The 15386-nt window shown below is 44.2% G+C and overlaps 1 protein-coding gene across 3 annotated transcripts in view; it reads left to right on the top strand.

The window, feature by feature from the left end:
- Positions 1–1810: 1810 nt before the first annotated feature.
- HIVEP2 (HIVEP zinc finger 2) overlaps positions 1811–15386 on the top strand; it is a 136983-nt gene continuing 123407 nt past the window's right edge. For 2 of the 3 annotated variants that reach the window (XM_053382072.1, XM_053382068.1), the window contains exon 1: positions 2884–3157. The gene's annotated coding sequence lies outside the window, so the exon portion shown is untranslated. Of the gene's footprint in view, positions 2185–2883; positions 3158–15386 lie in introns of those variants that run through there. The other variant, XM_053382069.1, reaches the window with a different exon arrangement.

Here is a 15386-nt window from a genome sequence, read left to right as displayed (position 1 = left end):
GATGACTCCCATCTTCAGCCACAAATGCACAGATGGACCGTGGACCACCTGAATAGCAACCTCTGATCTGAGTATTGCATACACTGACTGGCAGCAGCGTTCCGGGATTTCAAGCAGGGGTCTCTCCCGGCCCTACCTGGAGATGCTGAGGATTGAACCTGGGACATTCTGCATGCAAAACAGATGCTAGACCCCATAGCTATAAATCCATGGTGATTATTATTAGGTTTTCTTTCTTATTAAGTTATGTTAAGTCCATAGAAAAGGATGTGCCTTTGAAGATGGCTTGGGGGATGGGCTCCATGTGAAAACCACAAGGATGTCTCTTTGAGCCTGTATTTTTTTTATACTGCTGCAGCAACATACAAGTTTTGGTTCCACAAGTTTTATGGCACCGTTTGCTGATGGTTTTGTGTGATCCGAACTTAAGTCATGTGAATTTAGATTCTACTAGATCCCATTTTCCAAATTCCATTCCATTCCATATCTGCTTGAGAATGGCTCAAACCCAGCGGAGGTAAAGAGCTGCAAATTTTGATTGGCTCAGAGAGCGCAGACAAACTCCGAAGTTCCTACTATTCAGACTGACAGTCCTTTGAAAAAAGAGTTGCTGGCGTTCCCATAACATTCATGAAAGAACGTCATCTGATCTGGACAATTTCTATAAATCTGCAAATCAACCAAAAATATTTTTTATTACGACTCGCCCCCGCACCTCTTTAAAATTAATTTATTTATCTGCCATGGGGAGAAAAAAACAACAACCCACCACAACGCAAGTAAATATTGCGGCTAATCACCAAAGTCAAAGCAAGAACATTCCCTAAACTATTCGCTTCCCGCCTGGAAATCCACACCGGCTGCTGCTGAAGCATCGCCGCTAAGTGAGACATTTTGTTTTCGAAAATCGCATGCCGCCGAGGACAAGGCAGAAGCCGCGAGGCCGCAGGAGCAACAGCGAGGTCCCGCCAGCATCCGACGAACTTCTCCCGGGCGCATCGAGGGAAAAGGGCAGCGGGGCAGGCGATTCGCCGCGCAGCCAGAAGGCCGGAAGAAGCCGCAAAAGGCGAACTTTAAAAAAGAAAGCAAGGAAGAAATGCCGCAGGAATGACCTTGGCCAGGCGAGGGAGGCGGAGACCGGGGACGGAAAGCAACCAAAAAGGGCGGAGGAGGCGGAGGAAGGGGAGCCTGGCCGCGGGAAAGAAGATCCCACCCACATCCTTAAAGGAAATTCTCAGGCGAGGAAGTCGCACAACTTTTTTTTTTTTTTGCCCGGCAAGTTGAGACCGGCTCTCCTGGGAGTTCCCTCCGCGGGGGGAGGGAAGAGGAAGCGAGATCTCCCCTGACCGGCGAGGGAGGCGCGCAGCTCTCCGCTCTCAGGGAGGCCCCGCCCCCTCTCTCCTCCTCTCCTTCCCTCTGTCTCTCCGCCCCGCCTCGGTGCCCCTCTCCTACGCACTCCGCCTGTCAAAGGCGCGCAGCGGAGCCCGCGGCGGCTCTCTCGCGCTGCTGGCCTTCTGGTTCAGCCTCCTCGCCTGCCTGCCTGCCTGCCTCCCTCCCTCCCCGGGACGCGCTGGGGGATCCGATGACATCACTGGCTGAGCTCTCCCCTCGCTCGCTCGCTCTCCCCTTGTAACTTCTGTTCTGGGAAGTGGTGCCAGGAATAACCCAGTCTGTCTGCAGATCAGAGGCTCCTATCATCCAGAAGGGAGGAGAAAGGGGGGGGGGACGCACGCCACACACACACACACACACACACACACACACACACTACAACTGCGGCTTCTCGGGCCTGCCCTTGATACGTGTGGATGTATGTGTGTGTATACATACACACATACATACATGCGCGCGTGTATAGGTGTGTTTTTTTGTAATAAAGTCGAGCTGACGCGGAGAGAGAAAGGGAAAAGAGAAGGCGGAAAAGAGCCAAGCAAGATGAATGATCGGTTTGAATAGAAACACACGAATCAGACGCCCTTTGGCTGTCGGAATATCTCTTTCTGCCTCTCTATATAAAGCAATGCAGCAAGGCATTTAAAGGCAGACCCAGGCTTAGCAAGAGAGCAACAAGAAATCACACACGGGCCGGTCGTCAACAACAACAACAACACCACCACCACCAGCAGCAGCAGCAGCAAGAAGGGCGGCAGTTAGAGGGCTTTCCTCCTTCTCGGTGACTCCCAGGTGAGCTCCTGCTGCAAATACTCACCCCCTTCTTTTTCCTGTGGGGCTCGAAGCAACTGACAACCCTCTGAGGTGGTCTTGATCGCCACGGTCAGGGGTTTTACTGTCACTGTGGAGGGGGGAGAGAGGCAGTGTCATGTCGCTGGTTGTTTTTGTCCACCCCCAATCGCTTTGGTAGTCGGAGAGCAAGTGCTTTTGCTGGCTTGCGTGCATGTACTGAAAGAAGACTTTGAAATAATATACATACACAGGGGGGAGAGCTCAAGGTTTTGCCAGCGGAGTGAAAAGGGGGGACTTAGTGCGTTCGGATGGGTAGCATCACTTATTCCCCCCCCCCGCATTTCCCTGAACTGCTCAGTTTCATTTGGGGAGATGGTGCTGAGGAAGGAGGGGCCAGGGGGAGCTAGGAATATGTGCTGGTCTCCTTTCGCTGCTGCGCTGGGATGCTCAAGCATTTCCGATGCAGTCGATAGAGCGACTAATGGAAGCCTTGAGGGCAGAGGCAGCCTCAGGCTCTGTCACCACCACGTCCTCGGGAAAGGCTCGGGTCTATCCAGGGTGGCTTTTGCTTCGTGTTTATAAGAAGTTCATATCTGGCAACCTTCGCTAGGAACCGCCTCCCCTCCCTCCCTCCCCCCACCCCGTCCAGAAAACCCTCCGTCTCTGCCTCACAAGTCGCCGTTGCTTCCCCCTTCTTTCTCTCTCTGTGCGCAAAGGGGAAGGTCTTCGCTAGTGGCCTTACTGCTAGGGAATGTGGGGAATACCCAGCATGTAAGTGTATGCAGATGAGGCGCAGGCTGCCTTGCGTAATCTCCTCCTGTGGGGAAGAAGTATGTGCATGGTTACTAATGAGCAAATGAGGAGGCGGAGGAAGAGCAGAGAGCGAGCAAGCGAGAGAGCGAGAGAGCCCCAGAGGAGGCGACGCGACACGGCTGCCGCTGCTGGGCTGAGGCACCGCTCTGCCCATGTCAAGGTAGCTGGCGGCGAGGTGAAGGGGAGGGCAAGCCCCCCTCCGCGTGTGCGCGCGCTTGCTTGGCTGAGGGGGCCGAGGGGGCCTTGAAGGGCGATCGCGCGGTGTGCGTGTGGGGGGGGGGGGGGACGGTTGCTGTCGGAAGGAATTTCAGTCACCGCCTCCAAGGGCTCAGGGTGACTTGGCAGTAGCCGCCGCCACCGCCTGAATTGCCTTCGGTTCGACGTCGTCTTCTCCTTGCGGCCGTGGGGCGGAGGTGGCATGTGGGAGCCCCTGGAGGGGGGCCGAGGAGGAGGAAGCAGCAGCAGCAGCTCGTGGTGGCGGCGGCAGCAGCAGCTGTGCGCGCGGGGGAAGAAGAGGAGGAGCGCGCGCGGAGCTGCTGCGCGCGCCGTGGGGGGGGGGGAGTTCGGTTTGCGACGAATGTGCGCAGGGCGGACAGGGGTAAAGGGAGAAGGCTATCTGGTGTGTTGCGCCTTTATGTCTGTTCCCTGAAGTGGGTGGAACGTTGGCCCGTTCCGGGAATGTTCCATGACGTGTAAAAGCCACAGGAAGGGGGTTAACAAGGGGCTCTGCCTGCTGCTGCTGCTGCTGCTGCTGCGAAAGCAGATGTGATCTCCCTCTCTCTCCCCTCTTCTGCACATGGGCTCCCCTGAGGGGTTTGGAACGAAGGCGCTTTCGCCCACCACCACCTCCGTCCTCCTCCCCTTCCACCTTCTCCTATTTGATTGCAGAGAAATGCATTTCTTATATAATGCGTGTGCATATGGATGTTTGGGTATGATTATGTAACGCGCACATCCATGCTTGTGCTTACCCCCCCCTTTAAGCATCTACTTGCCTGAGAGCGTCCTTTGGGGGAACTGAAGGAGGCAGGCAGGGAGGGATATAGCCGGTTTCCCTGGCAGTTTCCCTTTAGAATTTATTACCCCTGTAATGATGGGAAGCTGGCATTTCAAGGGGAAATCCCTGGTTTAGTCTGGACGACAATTCTCCACGTTTATTTTTCAGAGAAACATGTATGCCATTTTCAGGCTTCGAAAGGGGTCCCTAAACATGATTCTCAACCTGCAATGTCCCTGAGGTACAATAAATATTATTATACCCCATGCAGAGATACACTATACAGAGTGCTGTGAAAAAGGATGGCAGCTCCCCTCCACCCATGTTTATTGTAGCTCTTAAGAAAAATACGCAAAAATGTTTTACTACCTATCCAGTAACAGAGGCCTAATGTAAGAATCTGTTTATTTGTTATGAATTAGTAAGGCCCCGGTCTTCCCCTCCACACTTGCTGTTTGCCACAATAATTTTGTTGCTTTTCCTTTTAGATTGTGTATGTTGTACTTATTAAAAACATGAAGCACTTACGTCATTGTGTGTGTATGTGTGTACGCACACACTTCTACTTTGTTGGGATGCAGTTACTGACTCATATTTTTTTCTCCTGAACTCATTATTAGGCCTTCATTATCAGACATATGAATTAAATTGAAATATTGCTATTGGAGTTTGAGTCGGCACATGTGCAAATATATATTATATTGACAGAAAGTGATCAGTTGGCTTTTTTCTTTCTTTACAGAATTAATAGACGTGTTTTAGAGAATATTAGCTATTGTGTGCTATACAAATGTTAATAATGAATGTTAATAATGAATGATGTGGTCTTACTATATGACAGTGGTTTCAGTGGAATTGCAAGTAAATGAGTTTAGGAGCTTTAGCATAGTAGAGCTTTATTTTAGTATAGTATATTCTGTAGCTTGCTAAGAGAAAACATGATTTATATCCATACTTTCAAGATAAATAAATTAATGTCCATGCATAAGTTTGCAAGTTGTGGTACGGTGTTACCTTTATTGTGCTATCTAAATAAAGTTATTGGTCCAAAGAATATCTGCGGGCAAAAGATCCATGGGAACCTTGGCACTGTCATTGGTAAAACACTGATCACATTTGGCATTTGATCCAAGTTCATAAAATCAAAATTTTTTAGTTCAGTTTTTTTCTCATGTAAACATTCTGAAATTTTGCTTGGGCTCCTGTATTTTGTCAGTTTTTCATTAATAAAAATGTATTATTGGAAACGTTTATATGTTCATTATAAGAGTTATATTTGTTTAGTACTTAAGGTTATTTAATATTTCCATTTCCTAATCTCTGACTCTAGCATTACCTCCAATATGGTTTTTGAGCTCTGTTATTCTTAATTTTAGATGTGCTTTTATTAGAGATGATAGGAATTTGTGCATAAAAGTTAAGAAACAGGAAGTTGTATAGGTGTAGGGTTTCAGTGACAATATTGTGGTTGAGGTCTGAAAGATGGCAGGAATATTTACAGAGCAAACCTGTGCAGGTCTACTCAGAAGTAAATCCTTCTAAATAGGTATAAGATTCCATGCTTAATGTTCAGAAATTTAATGTAGTTAGAGATAGTGTTTTAATTCCAGAAAGCAAGAGTTTATTTGGTTTTTCCTTACTGATACAATGTTCATAAGACAAAAAACAAGATCACAAATTGATCTTGACAAATCGGATGAAACAAAAATGTTTTGGCATGGAAATAAGGGATTATATGCATTGTACAACAGAATGTTTTTGCTAGGATAGAGGTTTTAAATTTAGTCTTACTTGGCTTTCCTATGCAGTTTGTGTACATGCGCATGTGCATACATGTACACACATGACTGAGAGCCAAATTCTAGTAAAAATACTTCAGACCTTCTCAGGATCCCGCAGTCCATGCCTGTGTAGACTGTTCTGCAAGCCATTCCTCGGACTGACATATTTTAATACTGGCATGAGAGGACAAATTATCCCATGCTGCTTGAACCTGACCACTGTACTAGCACAGCTGCTGCCTCCTGTCCGACCATTGTAGATGTCTAAAAGGTTCTGCCATAAATTTTGTGAGGCCAGCCTTGTGAATGGTATCTTTACAAGTATACAAATATATGAGACACAGGAGTTATTGTGGCATATGCAAATATGACTCTGCATATTATTGTTACATTTGAGCTTCATAGTAGCCCTGTAAAATAGCTTAAGCTGAAATACAGTGGCCTGCATAAGGGTGCCCTGTCAACTTTGGTGCTAAATGGGGATTCAAATCTGGGTTTCCCACATCCAAGCTGCATACTCAAGCCACATCACACTGGCTCCGTCTGTGTGTTTAATATATGTATTTTTGCACACCCTTTGCTTCCATTGGGTGGGAAAGGTTTTTGGTAGACTGTTGATAAAACAGTGTGGCTACGTTGAAGAAGCAAACCACTGGTTAATTTAAGGTAGACCTTGTGAGGCCTAGGGCCAGGTGGGGCTGAATATTTTGTTGACAGTCTATAACAAGTGAAGCATGGATGTGGGGGAAGCAAGTAGGCTGAGAGTTGTGAAGTAGGAACAGAGCTGGGCAGTGTGAAAGTTGGGGTAGGATATGTTCTGTAAACCTTAAGAGACTCAGGATAGATTTGTTGGGGGGGGGCATGTAAGGGGCAGGGTGGCCAAGTATGGGATAAGGTGAATGCTGATTGGATGTTAACAGCTAAATCACTGGCCGGAAATCTCACTTATGAAAGACTGTGACACAAAACGTTCCAATTTCCTCAGTTGGCGTAAATGACCAAATGTAACTTGGCCAAAGAAAGCAAATTTGGAATATATGCTTCCCTGATATTCATATAATTAATCCGAACTCTGTGGCACCAATGTAGAAATGGCCCAAAAGGATTTTGATTACTGTATATTTTCTCATGTGTGAGATCTGTTTATAGTCCTTGTTACCATGAGGACAAAACACAGAAACATATGCATGCATGTTGGCTTTGCTGAGTAATCGTGCGTCTGTCTGTCTTAATATCTTATACTGGATCATTACTTATATTATCAACTGTAGACTAAAGTGGCCTTCCATCAAGAAACACACACACACCACAATATCATGAGTTAATTTTTAATAGTTTTCAATCAGTTCAGGGGACGTGGGGACGGACTAGTAATCAAAATAAACTTTGGCCTTAAAACCTTGGAGATATCCTCTGATATAAGGAAAAAAAGCTATCACTACACTATGCACTTGACCAGATGTACATATTTTATTTATATTGAGAATTAATGAAAAATGTAATTTATGCAACCGTAAAAGAGGCAAGTACCATTTTGCTTCCGTTTCCCCATTAGTGGGGAAAATGTCAAGTTAAAGTTTTTTAAAATAAAAGATGCAGCTTTTATTCAAAATTTTGTATAATTTGGATTTTATTATTTAAAAGCCAGTTATATAATATGTCCTTTAAAAATAACTTGATTCAAAATCATATCTAGATATAGTGCAAATGCATTAAAATCTATATTAATGATATCTTAAAACTGAATTCATGGCTGTCAAAAACATTGTGTTACAGGCTTTCTATGTAAAAGAAGAGGTCAGGGATGAAATATTTGACTTGAGAGGTCAAGAAATGTAAATATGACATAAATGCTACATATGGATGGTATGATGAAGTTTAAGATCAACCATGGTTTATTGTGACAGTAATGTGCAGCAGCAGTGAGTCCCTTAGGCTTGTGCAATCTTCTCTTATAGTGAGACCACAAGGAGTTCAGAAGCCTTCACTTGTGGTTTTGATCAGCTGCAACTTGTAACACAATAAATTGTGGCTGATCACAATGTTTCCAACAAGGAAACTCCAAGCCATGGGATATGAAGTTGAACTGTTTCAGTAAACCATAGTTAAGATTAACCACCATGGGATTTGGATGTAACACTAAACTATATTTAATCATAAAGGAAGCAAAAGCTTCTGATCCCCTCCTTGTGGTTGTACTGAAGGAGGAAGCTTGAGGATTCTGCGGCTCATTCCCATCACAATGAATCATGGTTTAGCATGTATGCCCAATCAAAATAAGACATAATTGTGAACAGCATGAACGTTTAACTTCCATGTTATGGAGTAACACTGTTCTGCCCAATAACTTACTAGCCCTTTTCTTCTAAAATTCTGTACACTTATAATGCAGTGGTATGTATGTCTGTTTAAAAGTAAGTACCATTGAGTTCAGTGGAACTTGCTTGAGAGTAGGATTACAGTCTAAGTCTTATAGTAAGTAAACTTGGTTCGTGGCTTTGCATATGTATAGAGAAAACCAAACACAATTCTTGATTAATCTTCCTCTAACCAATGTGATACCTTCGGATGTTCAATCAATTAATCAATCTCCTTTATTGGCATAGAAAAACTGCATCATATACATGGATCTCAGAACACAACACAGTTAACAAAACATAGTAGGAGATACTTTAGGATAGAACTGTCCAGACATCGTGAGTTATGATAATGGCTCCTAGGACCTATGGTGACATAATTTCATGGCGTCCACTCAAAAATCTTGCCACATTCTCCACAATGTTGTTACTACGGTGGCACCTTGGGTTACATACGCATCAGGTTACATACGCATCAGGTTACAGACTCCGCTAACCCAGAAATAGTACCTCAGGTTAAGAACTTTGCTTCAGGATGAGAACAGAAATTGTGTTCCAGCGGCGTGGCAGCAACGGGAGGCCCCATTAGCTAAAGTGGTGCTTCAGGTTAAGAACAGTTTCAGGTTAAGAACGGACCTCCGGAACGAATTAAGTACTTAACCCGAGGTACCACTGTATAATTGTTCAGCAGATAAAACACTGGAAGAGTCAGTGCGATAAACTCCCTCCTTCATTAAGGGGGCCAAATGCTTAACCTTCGGATGTTACTGAGTGCAACTCCCATCATCCCTGACCGTTGGCCATGCTACTGGGGCTGATGGGAATTGTAGCCCAAAAACATGTTGGCTAGTCCTGCTCTAAATATATATAAATAGTAGTGCAAAAGACGTGCTTCTTGAGTAGTATAAAGGCTCTATTCTGTTGGGAACTGATATGGTTTATTTATTATAGCAACATATTAGTAAGCATATTAGTTAAGGAAGTTATTAATAAGAAAGTTGGAAATTTTATTTAATTTTGCCATTTTTTATTGATGATTTAAATCAACCCACTCACTGTAGGAGGCTTGTCAATAAGATCAGTTACATGGCAAGGAAGATGAATGTAAATATGAGAAAAGTAATGTGTTTTAAAGTTTTTAAAAATAAGAGTTGTATTCTTTGTAGGTGTTGAAATGTATTGGGATTCCATATATTGCTGCTGGCTGCCAATCACTTTTGGGAACCGGAATTAGACGCTTGATTTTTATTTAGTATTGAATAATACAAATGCTTATTCAGAGTAAAAATATTGAATACTGATGGTTTTCTTCTGATTTCTGTCCTGACTTAAATAATTTAGTAAACATTCATTCAAGGATCTCCATACAGTTTTGGGACTTATCTACATAATATGGAAGTCTTTTCATATTGCTCCACATGGTGTCTGTTACATGGTGAGCCATTTGCAAGCAGTGATTTATAGGGTTCTGTTCTTCACATCACTACAAACTTGCTAAACTATTTGTTGTGATGTGGGGGGAAATGAGTTGCTGCAGATGAACAACTCATCACAAGATAATGGCAGCTACTTAAAGGTAAAGGTAAAGGTACCCCTGCCCGTACGGGCCAGTCTTGACAGACTCTGGGGTTGTGCGCCCATCTCACTCAAGAGGCCGGGGGCCAGCGCTGTCCGCAGACACTTCCGGGTCACGTGGCCAGCGTGACAAGCTGCATCTGGCGAGCCAGCGCAGCACACGGAACGCCATTTACCTTCCCGCTGGTAAGCGGTCCCTATTTATCTACTTGCACCCGGGGGTGCTTTCGAACTGCTAGGTTGGCAGGGGCTGGGACCAAGCAGCGGGAGCGCACCCCACCGTGGGGATTCGAACTGCCGACCTTTCGATCGGCAAGCCCTAGGCGCTGAGGCTTTTACCCACAGCGCCACCTGCGTCCCTGATGGCAGCTACTTAGAGCAATGTAAAACTGCCAAAATAGGGTTGCAAACTTCTGTTGGGGGGGCAGCTTATAGTATATTGCGCTTCATTGGCAGTGAACCCTCTCTGACGGTGATTGTGATGGCACCAAATATTCAGTTGCACAGGGAACTAAACAGTGCAGTCCAGCTTCAGTAAGGGAAGGAAAATTGTTAGTTTGGCTGGGGCTAAAACAGTACAGAAGGGCAGAATGAAGACCAAGAAGAGTCTCTGGATATAGTGAAACTAAAAGACAGGGAGCTCAGGGTAAAGCTTATGCTGAAATAAGGGCGTAGAGCAGAGGATGGAAACCCCATCTGAAGGAAGTTTAGGTGGTGAATGAGTTAAAAGGGCAGTGGAGATGGGAAATTGAGGCAAGAAGTAGTTGACTGAGGAGTAGTGTCTGAAGAAGCTTCATAGTGCTTACGGAGAGGAGAGGCTGTACAGTGTGGGAGGAAACAGAAAAGTGCTAAAAGAGCTTGTTCAAAAGACATGTTGTTAAAGGATGTGGGGCATGGTGGAAATGTGGAGTTGGTGGAAATGTGGAGTTGAAAAAATGACGAGCCAGTGGGAAAGTAGCTACACAGAGGGGCATAGAGACAGGAAGTTTTAACTATTGTTTGGAAAGAAGCTGGAAACTGGGGACCAAGGAGTTTAGGGCCATAGGGTTCCCTGATCTCAACGTGATGCCAGGTGTTGCTGGACTGCAACACCCCATCAGCCCCAGCCGGCATGGCCATTGATCAGCGATGATGGGAGTTGTCTGAGAACTATCTTTCCCTGTACTTTCTACTCTAACACTGCCAGGGAGCTGATAATGGCAGGAAGAGTTAAGAAGGAACATCAGCATCCAGGACTACAAGTTGTTTGCACTAATATGCTATAGCCTTTTCAGCTTAGTCGACATACTGACTAGTTGGTTATGCATGAATTAATGCAGGCGCTATACATTCAGTATCTGACTGAGGGATTGTGACAGTTTCCTCCTTGGCCAAACATCTATTGATCTATTGTACTATACCTTGTTTGAGACCCGGACTCTCCTGCCACTGACTCTTGACAGGCATTTAATCTAGTTGACTTGAGCGAACAAAAACCATTTGTATCCTTCCTTTGTTCCTGGTCTCCTGAAGTCTGAGTAATGGGTGCTCTCTTGTTACCCTCTGCATCCATTTCCTGTGGTGGGCATCTTTGCTTTAGAACCGTTTCCCATCCCGGTGCAGAACTAAGGTTGTGCTGTTGCAGATGCATCATGGTGTTTATTCTCTCTGCTCCCCTCCTAGAGTACATTCCTCCTCTAGTCACTGCTGTGGGTACATGACGAAATTGCTTGCAAAGTCGTGATGAGTCCTTCATTTTTCTTTGCTATTTCCCAGTAAAATTGGAAAGTCTCCCAACTGATGTGTTCTGGCCCATTAATCTTGTAGGGTGGGTGCTGTTTTTTAAAATAGAAAACCCTTTCTAGCATTCATATCCAAGGACGTAATTGTTCCAGACAAGTGTAACAGCTCCTGTCTGCCCTCCCCGGTAAGTAATGGCCAAGTCATCCTCAAATATCTGGCAACTTTGAACTTACCAGGCAAACAGAGGAAAAGTTGAGTCAGATGGAAGTAACAAAGGCAACGGGAAATGAAGACCTTCTTTGCAGGGTTGAGGGTATGTAGGCATCAATCTCCTGGTAGAAAACAACCAAGACCTTGGACTGAAGCAGGGCTGAGCAGATATGCTAGGGTTTCTCTCTCTCTCTCTCTCTCTCTCTCTCTCTCTCTCTCTCTCTCTTGTCTTTAATAGTTTGTATAGCTCTGCTATGAATTTAAGAAAGTGGATGTTGCCTGAATGTCTATACAAACCAGAGATCACAAAGATATGGGGCTGTGCTTATGATATGGCTGCCACATGGGATCTCCTAGGAGTGCTGCAGTGTGGCAGTTGCTCCACATGGCAGTAATGATGTATGAGATTGGCTCACCACATTAATTCCCTGTTCATGTTGTCTAGACAGCCTGCATGCTAGCCTTAGCTGAGACTACTATTGTGCACCATTGATGTGTGGGGACATGCTACTTGCTGCAATTATATGGAGACTTGCAGCTGTAGCAGTAGCTCTTACATGTTGTGGGTACAGTGTGGAGTTGCCTCCATAACAGTTTTGTGGCAGTTTCTGCACGGTGGCCACAAAACAGGAATTGCATGGAGTCTGGCAGACTGGCCTTGACCATTATGAACACATGGTGATTGTAACTGGCCCAGATACCAGGCCTCTTTTCCCACCCCCAGGGCAGGGGCGAAACTAGGCTTTATTTCACCTGGGTCAAAGACCCAGTTTGGCACACACACGCACGCACACACACACATGCTCAGAGTCTCAGTGGTGCCTGTGTGTCTTTACTTTGGGCAAAAAAATGGCTAACCCCACCATAGCTACGGCTCTGCCCCAGGGACTAGGAGTAAGCCATTTGCTGTTGACCCTGTTCTGAAATTGGTACTCAAATTGGGATCCTACATACACGGCAAATTGCCAATGCTTCCAACTACTTATTTCTAGATTGAATCTGGATGCAAGTTCTTTTCCCTGCAAAAAGACTTCAAGTCCATCCCAGGTTTGTTTTTAGTAGAATGTGAAGATTCAAAATCTTATATGGCTTGCATTTTTTGCTGTGGTTGATGTTTATTCAGTGGATCTTTTTGGAGTTTGCCTTTGTTCTTGTTTTTATTATGTATTTTGTGCTTTTTTATCTTGAATTTCTATGTTGTGAACCTCCCTGAGATCTATGGATGGAAGGCAGTATACAAATTATTCCTATTATGATTATGTTTTACATTTCTTCTGTATTGACACTTCGTGTTTCGTACTAAACAAAAACTAGTTCAGTTTTGCTGAAGAATGTTAAGCCAGGCCTCTGTGCCTCATGAAGTGTGTTTAAAGCCTATTTCTGTTTACATTTACTTCAGCTCAGTTTTGCTTTAATATATCTGCAGCGTGTCACTTGATCCTGGTCAATAGTTCAAGTCCACAAGACAGGCTATAATAGTGGAGGACAATTTGGATCACATGACACTTTGTCAACCAAGTGGATTGTGGTTGGCAATCCAAAGGAAGGAATAAATAGACACTGTGATTATTTATGGCCTGTGTGTGCTGGAGCACAGAAGGTCCCCATATGTTTCAGGTTGATGATATGGAAAAGCCATTTAGTGTCATGGTCTGGGAGGAAGGATTGCAAATAGTTGTTTTTTTATTCCTTTTGAATGTGTGTTTACAGGTTTAAATAGTGTCTTCTCCTAAAACTGCTATATTGGAAATTATATGTAGTGAAACCCCTTTCATCTGGACCTCTGTAATCTGGTCTTCGTTTCTATACAGCTTGCTGTTCACTTGACAAAACATTGTGTTTCTTTCTACTCCAGACATGTATCCCTTGCAAACACCAGGTTCCTGGACATGAGTGATGAGTGTATGGCAGTGGGGGTAGGAGTTGTCTCCCATACATGCAGGGTCGGATCTAGGGTAGTGGAAGCAGAAATCTGCTAATTCACTGGGGCTTTCTTGGTGCTGCTTTCCTTCCACAGCCTCCTGTGTCAAGGAACCCCCTGAAATGGGGTACAGCGGGGTGCAAGTAGCAAAATTTGGGGGACCACCTTGGGTGAGTGGAAGTGCTTTTCTGCTTAGGCAACACATCTTTGGATCTATTCAGCTCACAGCATTTTTTAAAAAATAAAGTCCTCCCCACTTCAAGACTGCATATTCTACTTTATTTACCATTACAACATTCATGTAAAGCAAGGGAGTATTATTTTTCCATTGCTGCGGATGAATGACTAGAGTTAAGATAAGCTAGCTCTCTGAAGCCTGCATGATTGCGCAACACCTAACTTTTATTATTAGCAGCCTTCGGTTTGTGTTTGGTCAGGGTCTGCGCTGGGATGAAGTCCCATACGAATTTACTTGGAAATGAATGGGATATATTTTTGAATATGCATAAATAGATTGGGCTGTTAGTCAAATTGCTGAGCATATCTGGAACAACCCCAATTTGGGCCAATAATTATTGGGAATGTAAGTGAAAGCAAAATTAGGATCATAGGCTGCAAGATCAGGGCCACTTTAGATGATGGTGCAGACAGAAATATTTACTTACACAGATGCAGATAGGTTTGGGATTGCGTAAGACTTGGGAAATCAACCTCTGGTAACTGGAGTTTTTTGGAAACCAAATTGATAATGCATACTTAGCTAAGTGTCTTTCTCAAAACTATATTTAGTAAGACTTGGCTTGCTGTTGTACTTCAAAAATGTTTCTTTGGAGCAATTTGTAATTTACAAGAAAGGCAGATCTGAAATAGAAATAACCATAGCATCTTGTGATGTGATAAAAAGGAAATGTCTCTGGGAGTCAATACAGATGTTTATTCCATATTTTCACAGAGTATAGGCTGTCCTCTGTATCTTCATGAGGTCGTTGGTGTGTGTGTGTTGTAGGTGCTGATGTTTGCACCTTGGCGATATGGTGATAATTTTAATTGCAGTTCTGCTACCTAGGCAGAAACAGCCCAACAGACTTTAAAAGGTGTTAAGCTGTTTCTATTTGGATGACAAGGAAGAAATCTGGCCCAGCTCCTCACTGGAAAAAGACAACTTTTGTCTCTCTAGATAGTATAGTAGGAATCTATATTTTTGCAGTGAATTTTTGTAAAAAAAATAATTCAGCATTCGAGAAGGCCAGATGTTAGCAGCTGCAATGCATTAATGTAGAGCAAACACTTAATTAGCACCTTCCTTTCAGCAGTGCTTTTCTCTGGCATGGAGTGGCATCTATGCTTTATTTCTATATACTGTCAATAAATGAAGTGTATAATAATATTAGATGTGCCAGCTATTTGTAAATGTAGTCCTTTGGGTACCATTGAGAGAGCTTTGGAGAGAGCTTTTCTGTGTTAAGTGGTACAGGATGAATGAGATCTACATAAAAGCAGGCTGTGCTGTCCAGTGTGAGTATGAAATAGTGATTGCAGCAGAACACCCATGATAATCAGTGGTTTTTCCAAAGACTGGCAATTCTTTTTATACATGGGAGCTGTTGCCTATGCTTCATAGCAGCTCCCAGCACTATTCCAGATTATTTGAGATCTATGTTAGAATTTGTTAGAAAAGTTCCGAAAGAAAAGTTCTGAAAGCTAGATTTATGGGCTTATAGCATCATCCTAACCATGTTTTCCTCAGAAGTAAGTCCTATTGAATTCAGTAGGCCTTATGTCCAGGTAAGTGGGTTTAGGACTGCAGTCTTAATGTTTTGTTTGCG

The sequence above is a fragment of the Podarcis raffonei genome, chromosome 3 (assembly GCF_027172205.1).
Source record: "Podarcis raffonei isolate rPodRaf1 chromosome 3, rPodRaf1.pri, whole genome shotgun sequence".
NCBI classification, from domain to species: Eukaryota; Metazoa; Chordata; class Lepidosauria; order Squamata; family Lacertidae; genus Podarcis; species Podarcis raffonei.
Note: the sequence above shows the minus strand (reverse complement) of the source record. Positions and strands in the feature narration are given on the sequence as shown.